General features: G+C 41.7%; 1 pseudogene; it reads left to right on the forward strand.

Moving 5' to 3' along the window:
- The window catches only part of LOC101357218 (syntenin-1 pseudogene), an 18,158-nt pseudogene extending 11,152 nt beyond the window's left edge, over window positions 1-7,006 (forward strand).
- The last annotated feature ends 335 nt before the right edge of the window (window positions 7,007-7,341 follow it).

Genomic DNA, 7,341 nt, shown 5'->3' on the forward strand with positions numbered 1-7,341 from the left:
CATTAAAAAAAAAAGAGCTGCCTTGCTCTGGCCTTGCAGGTAGGTGATCAAAAGGTATTCCTGTCTCATAAACAAACGGTATCAGACTTTCCCATCTGACCATACAATCATTATAATTCACCTTAAAGGGGAAATATCAGGAAATCCAAGATAGTTAGCAACCAAACAGAATCCTATTATAATGGCAGTCACTTCCTGGACTGAGGAAAAGGAACTACTATCAACTGAACACCTACTGTGTGCATGTTCTTTGCTAGCCCCTTTATGTTCATTATTCTCATTTAATCCTCACAACAGTTCTTCAAAACAGTTATAATTTTCCTCATTTACTGAAAAATTATAGTACCTCCCTCATAAGATTGATTGGAGTATTAAATAATATGTGTAAAGCACTTAACACTTAGCACTGCCATAAACATTAACCATAATAATGACTATTAGACAGGGCCGGATTACCAATAAGCACGGTATGCACAGGCCCACTTGTGCCTTCCCACCAATCTGCAGTGCACAATTTCACCTGTCCCCCACCACAAAGACGTGGTGAAATTGCTCACCACAGATTAGCAAGTAAACACAATTAAGCCTGTGCATAGTTTGCTCAATGCCAGCTGGTGCATACAGTGCTTACTGGTTAATCCGCCACTGCTATTAGCCATAATAATAAACTAGCATTTATGCGATTGTTTGACAAAACAAGGTAGGTCTTAGTGTCATCTCCGTTTTGCAACACATGAAGCTGGTTTAGCGGAGGCCCCGGGAAGCTCTCCACAGTCACTATGTCAGCAATCACTTTCCTCAGGCTCTGCTGGGCTTCCATGCTCCTGCTGTAGCCTCATGGTTATCATGTCTTCCCTGTGCTCCCAGATAACTCTGCAGTCCCTGAGCACACACCAGTGATGGTGGGGACAGCCCAGAGGAGCAGCCTGGCTCTGGCAAGAATTAGTCTGGCATCAAAAAACGTGCTGCACATAGAAAAAAGACAGGAAGGAAGGTTCACAGTAATCATCTTTGGGAATGTGGGATTACAGGTGGCTTTGTAAGTTGTCTTCAGTAAGTGCATATGACTTTTGAAACGAGAAAAAAATTGTTTATATTTTTAACTGTTTTACCTACACTGGGATGGTCATGGAGGTGATATAATATGTCATCAAGTAACAATTTTAAAAAGGAAAGTCAATAGCGATTTTTTCCAGAGTAAACAGGGAGAATTTATCTGAATATTATGCATGAATCAGTTCAAAGTAGCCTAGATAGCAGAGGGAGATCGATTTGAAATAGTTTTCTTTCTTTTTTTCTCTAAAGATAGCTATTTATTGTTCCAGCAATAAACTTTAAATTACACAAAACATCCTGAAGACATGGCCCAGCCTCTTAACAAACATCAGTTGAATACCCAGGATGTGTCAGACCTGAGCCACGGTGCCCAGAGAACCCTTGCCCTTTGAGCCTAAAATACAATAGGGTGATCTTGACTGACTGAAAGTTCCTCCCTCACCCTTTCCTACCACCACTTCCACCACCATGGTTAATAACTTGCTGTATACACTTCCAAACCTTTTTCAATGCACACCATATAAAAAATACTCCTTTTACAAATATAGGCACAAAAATTGCTTTTTAAATTGCATACTATGCTACTGACATCTTTTCATACCAGTACCTGAAGGTCTGTGTTTTGTTTTAATAGCTACAGAGTATTCCAAAGTAACCAAAAACCAAACCAAACCCATTGCCATCGAGTTGATTCCAACTCATAGCGACCCTATAGGATGGAGTAGAACTGCCCCATAGGGTTTCCAAGGAGCGGCTGGTGGATTCGAACTGCTGACCTTCTGGTTAGCAGCTGAGCTCTTAACCACTGTGCGACCAGGGCTCCATTTCATAGTGAAGGTATTCATTATTTATTATTTATTTAGCCATTTCCTTATTGATAGACATTAAAATTGCCTACAATTTTTTGATATTATAAAGAAAGATACAGTAAAACCTATGAAAGCCAAAACCTGTGTAAGGTGGAAACCTGTCAGAGAAGGAAAACTCAAATATTTTCAACTAAAAGGAGCGATAGAAAAATGGTAAGACTTGCACCCTGTCAAAGGCAGAAAATTTTTGAGACCCAGAAAAACAAGGCAGTCCTGTTGAGTTCTGGCTCTCACAGGTTTCACTGTGCAATAAAAATCCTTGAATAGTTAGTCTTATAAGCTCCTGTGACTATTTCTGAAGGACAAATACCTAAAAGTAAAATTGCTTGATCATGTTGTACACTTTTAATTTATACTACTTAATAGTATTTTATAGGAGCCCTGGTGGTGCCGTGGTTAAAACGCTCAGCTGCTAAACAAAAGGTCGACAGTTCGAACCCACCAGACCCTCCGTAGGAGAAAGATGTGGCAGTCTGTTCCCATAAAGATTACAGCTTTGGAAATCCCATAGGACAGTTTACTCTGTCCTATAGGGTCGCAGTGAGTCAGAATCAGCTCGATGGCAGTGGGTTAATCATATTTTATAATCCATTGTGGGCCACCTTAAATCTTTCCTGGTATAAAGTATAAACACACAGAGGGGAATTTTACTTTCAAAAGCTACAAAACTGAAAGAGGAAACTGTGTATTTTTAGGAAGCCCACAGAACTGGAAGTGGGTCGGGAATGTTTGGTGGAGGCCAGTGCTCTCAGTGTCCCCCTGAGAGGAGACAGGGCTGGCAGACTGAAGGATTGTATCCTTTGTGGTCTTCACTCTCCTTTGTGCCTTTATTTTATTTAGACAATAGGAAGCCATTTTGGACAACTGTCTATGGCTTGAACCAACAAGTAAAGGGACGACATTCTAACTGATGAAGCTACCCAGCAACAGAACCTGGAGTCTCCTGAGACAGAGCTGCCCATCACTGGAATTGTTCAATCCAAGGCCAAACGGCCTACAAGAGAGGCCACAAGGTGTGCTAGTTAAGAGCACAGACCCTGGAGTCAGGCTGTCTGGGTTTCAACACTGGTTCTGATACTTGCTAGCTGGGAGACCTCGGGCAAGTTATGTAACCTTTTTGTGCCTCGGTTTCTTTATTGGTAAAATGAGAATAATAACAGGACCTACCTCATAGAGTTGTCATGCATCACTTTTCTCTCCATGTTTCAAGATATCTTTCAAAAGATACAAGAAGGAAAATTTGTTTTCTAAGATTATTACCTTGTAGCAGTTTAAAAAAAAAATCTCCATAGAAGTTAAAGCATCCAAGAGGAGGTTGGGAGAGGGAAGGCATTAAGGATAAAACACTGATGGAGAACTTCAGCTCCTAATCAGGACAAGGTCAATTCCAGGGTTATGTGGGAAGCAGTATCATAAGCAGGAAACTAGCAAAACACAGGAATTGGAGAGACCACTGTGAGACAGAATTCAAAGTACTTCTGGGAAATTCTTTGGAAGGAAGTAGGAAGACAAGCATCATATCTCATTATGGTGAGGCAGAAAGAACATTGCATGGGAGCTGGAGACTGGGGTTCTAGTTCTAAATCTGTCACTGTGCTACATTGGCCAACTGACTTCACCTGTCTGAGCCTTGTTTTCCTTACACAAAATAATTTCTTTGCACCTTATCTCCATCAGCTCTCAAAATCTTTAATTCTATCAGTACTCAAGCTCAAGAGATATTGGATAGGTGGGGCCCTATGAAGGAGGCAAATCAAGAGAATTCTAGGGCTGAGTGATGGAATTGGGTGCTAAGGGCTATGTTTTCTAGGGAATAATTTGGTTAAGAGGCCACTTTCAAAGTCTCAGAACCATACATTGTCAGAAGTGGGAAGCATCCAGTTCAACTCTCTCATTCTGCAGGTAAGGAAAAGGCCCAAAAGGTTAAATGAACTAGCCAAGGTCATCAGCCAGGAAGTGGAAGAGCCAGTAGTAGACCTCAGGCCTCTTGATAGAACGGAGCTTTTCCCATTACTTTTGCTATCTTGTATTATGTCAGACAGCTTGTGGAAGTATGGGGCTCAGGGCCTAGCGCACAGCAAGTGATCAGTTACATTTGGTTTTTGGTTGAACAGCATCCTGGACACAAGCAGGGCAGGGATTAGGGTGAAGCAAGTGAGACACTCACCTTGGGTAAAAAATTTAAGGACGTGCCGAAAAACTCAGTGTTCAAAATAAATACTATTTTAATGTAGCATTTAAAAAAAAAAAAAAATCCATGATGAAATTGTTAAATGAGAACCTAATCTGTTGCAAAAGACCTCTTTAAAGTGTTAAAAAGCGAAGATGTCGCTTTGAGGACTAAGGTGCTTCTGACCCAAACCATGGCATTTTCAGTTGCCTCATATGCACGTGAAAGCTGGACAATGAATAAGGAAGACCAAAGAAGAATCGATGTCTTTGAATTATGGCGTTGGCGAAGAATATTGAATATACCATGGGCTGCCAGAAGAACGAACAAATCTGTCTTGGAAGAGGTACAGCCAGAGTGCTCCTTAGAAGTGAGGATGGCGAGACTTTGTCTCACTTACTTTGGACATGTTATCAGAGGGACCAGTCATTAGTGAAGGACATCATTCTTGGTAAAGGCTCAGGGAAAAAGAGGAAGACCCTCAACGAGATAGATTCACACAGTGGCTGTAACAATGGGCTCAAACATAGCAATGAGTGTGAGGATGGCACAGGATCAGGCAGCTTTTGTACATAGGGTCGCTGAGTCAGGACCAACTTGATAGCTCCTAACAATAAATTTTTCATGTAAACTTTCACCTTAAACACAATAAGATATTATTTTTTAAAAATCTATGATGATCAAAATATCAAAATTTTGAAGACAGGATCTGACCCTGCACTTGTGAAGACCTGCCTCACCCTTCTCTCACTCTAACCCGGCTGTGGTCCCAAAACTTTTTTTATTTAAAAAAACAGGCAGCAGGCTACAGGCCACAGTTTGCAGATGTCATTTTTAAAAAATATTGCATTAAAATATTATTTATATTGATTCTGAACTTTTTGAAGCCCCCTTAAATTTTGTGCCCAAGGCGAATCCCTCACCCCCCTCACCCTAGTTCTGGCTCCGGACAAGACAAGGAATTGTGGTCCTCAGGCACAGGTTACTGGAGCTTGCTATACCTAGAATTCAAGGTTTCCTAACCTGAGGTCCATGACTCTCACAGGAGTCTGTAGACAGGTTCTAAAGGTCTCTGAATCTCCCCTGATCATAGGCAAAATACTGTGTTTACAAATCTTTTTCATGGAGAAATGGTCCTTAGTTTTTGTCTGAGTCTCAAAGGATCCCCAAAATGTTAAGAAACCCTGCCAAAGAATGAGGCAGGAAGTTTGCTTATAATACTCTCACCAACCCCCATTTTCCTATGTCTCATCCCCCTTTATTATACTTCCTGCGTAAAAGAAGCCTCTGAAAGGAAAAGGCTAATATATTCATTTCCACTGAAGTGCAAAGGATTTGATAACACCCCAAACCCAGGGCACTGTTTATTCATTGTAGCTCCAAAGTCTTGGGCCATCTTCTCCCCTCCATTTTGGAAGTCTGTTCCTGGACCGGGAAGAGGTGGCAGGGAGCAGATCCCTGCAGCCTAGAAAAATTCTGCAAAAATGTCTTTGTATCTGTGATGGTTAAGATTGTGTGTCATCTTGGCTGGGCCATGATTCTCAGGGTTTATATGTGATCACACCCATGATGGGATCTGTTGTGAGCAGCCAATCAGTTGAGGGAGTTTCCTTGGGTGTGTGGCCTGCATCCAAATATAAGTGGACATTCTGGCTTTTGCCTGCACTGGATCCTGCAGCTGGCTCCTGTTCATCCGACCTCCGGTTCTTGGGACTTAAGCTAGCAGCTTACCTTCCGATCTTCGGTTCACCACCCGCTGCAGCTACGTGAATCAGAAGGCTTTCAGTCTTGCCTGCCGATCTTGGGATTGGTTGATCTTCACAGCCTGTGAGCAAGAGCACTGCTCTCCGACTAGTCAATCTTGGATTCGCCAACCCCTGCAGCTATGTGAATCAGGAGAAGCCTCTATCTTGATCCATGAACTTGAGACGTTCCAGCCTCTACAATCACGTGAGCCATTTCCTTGATATAAATCCATATATTTATACGCTTTACTGGTTTTGCTTCTCTAGAGAACCCAGCCTAAGTCAGTATTCATCTCTTGAAGACCTTAAAGTAGGCAAAGTAATTCAGGCGCAAGCTGCCTTTTCTGCAAACCCTGCCAACACAGCAACTTTGTCAGAAGCTTCTGCTCCCATCTCTCAAGATGGAAATCTATATCTTACACTGTATCTGGAGCTCTCTCAATACATGAGTCTCAGTCTAAATGAAGAAGAAATCCATGCAGATATGGTCATGGTCCCTGGAGCACCACTGCAGGGGTTAGTAGCAAACCTTCCAGTATGAACTATATGGTGGCTCCTGTAACTGGTAAGGATATTGGAATTCGAGGAGCAGAAATTAAGCAAGGGATTCATGAAGTTATTTTGTGTAAGGACCAAGATGGAAAAATTGGCCTCAGGCTTAAGTCAATAGATAATGGTGTATTTGTTGAGCTGGTCCAGACTATTTCTCCATCGTCTTCGGTTGGTCTGAGATTTGGGGATCAGGTACTCCAGATTAGTGGTGAAAACTGTGCCTGCTGGAGCTCCGACAAAGGACACAAGGTGCTCAAATAGGTGTTTGGAGAGACGATTACCATGACTTGAGTGACAGTCCCTTTGAATGGACTACTACCATGCATAAAAATAGTATTGGACATGTTCGTTTTATCTTTAAAAATTGAAAAATAACATCCATAGAGAAAGATAGTTCTGCAGCCAGAAACGGTCTTCTCATCAAACATAACATCTGTGAAGTCAATGGACAGAATGTCATTGGATTGAAGGATTCTCAAATTACAGGCATACTATCAACATCTGGGACTATAGTTACCATTACAATCATGCCTGCTTTAATCTTTGAACATGTTATTAAATGGATGTCACCAAGCATTATGAAAAGCCTGATGGATACCATTCCTGAGGTTTAAAAGTCAAGTCATAATGGAAACTTAGTTGAACTTCCTGAGTTCACTTCTCCCGCAACTCTGTATTATACACACTAAGATTTCCAGGAGCTAACAAGCGTATGTTGCCTGAGGGTCTACCTCCCTTACATATGGCTGGGAATCCTACCCTCTGACCTGAATCTTGGTCACACTTCAAGATAGTTGTAGCCTTATCCTGGTTTTACAGATGTGAAACTTTCAAAAGATGTACTGATTTTCATAGAATAGTTTATCTCCTGGAAACTGTATGCTTCTACAAGCCATTATGATTAAGATGACTGGTACAGGCTTAGCTTTGTGTTAGAACCAGTCACCTC

Source organism: Trichechus manatus, unplaced genomic scaffold, assembly GCF_000243295.1.
Source record: "Trichechus manatus latirostris isolate Lorelei unplaced genomic scaffold, TriManLat1.0 scaffold00058, whole genome shotgun sequence".
In the NCBI taxonomy this organism is placed as follows: Eukaryota; Metazoa; Chordata; class Mammalia; order Sirenia; family Trichechidae; genus Trichechus; species Trichechus manatus.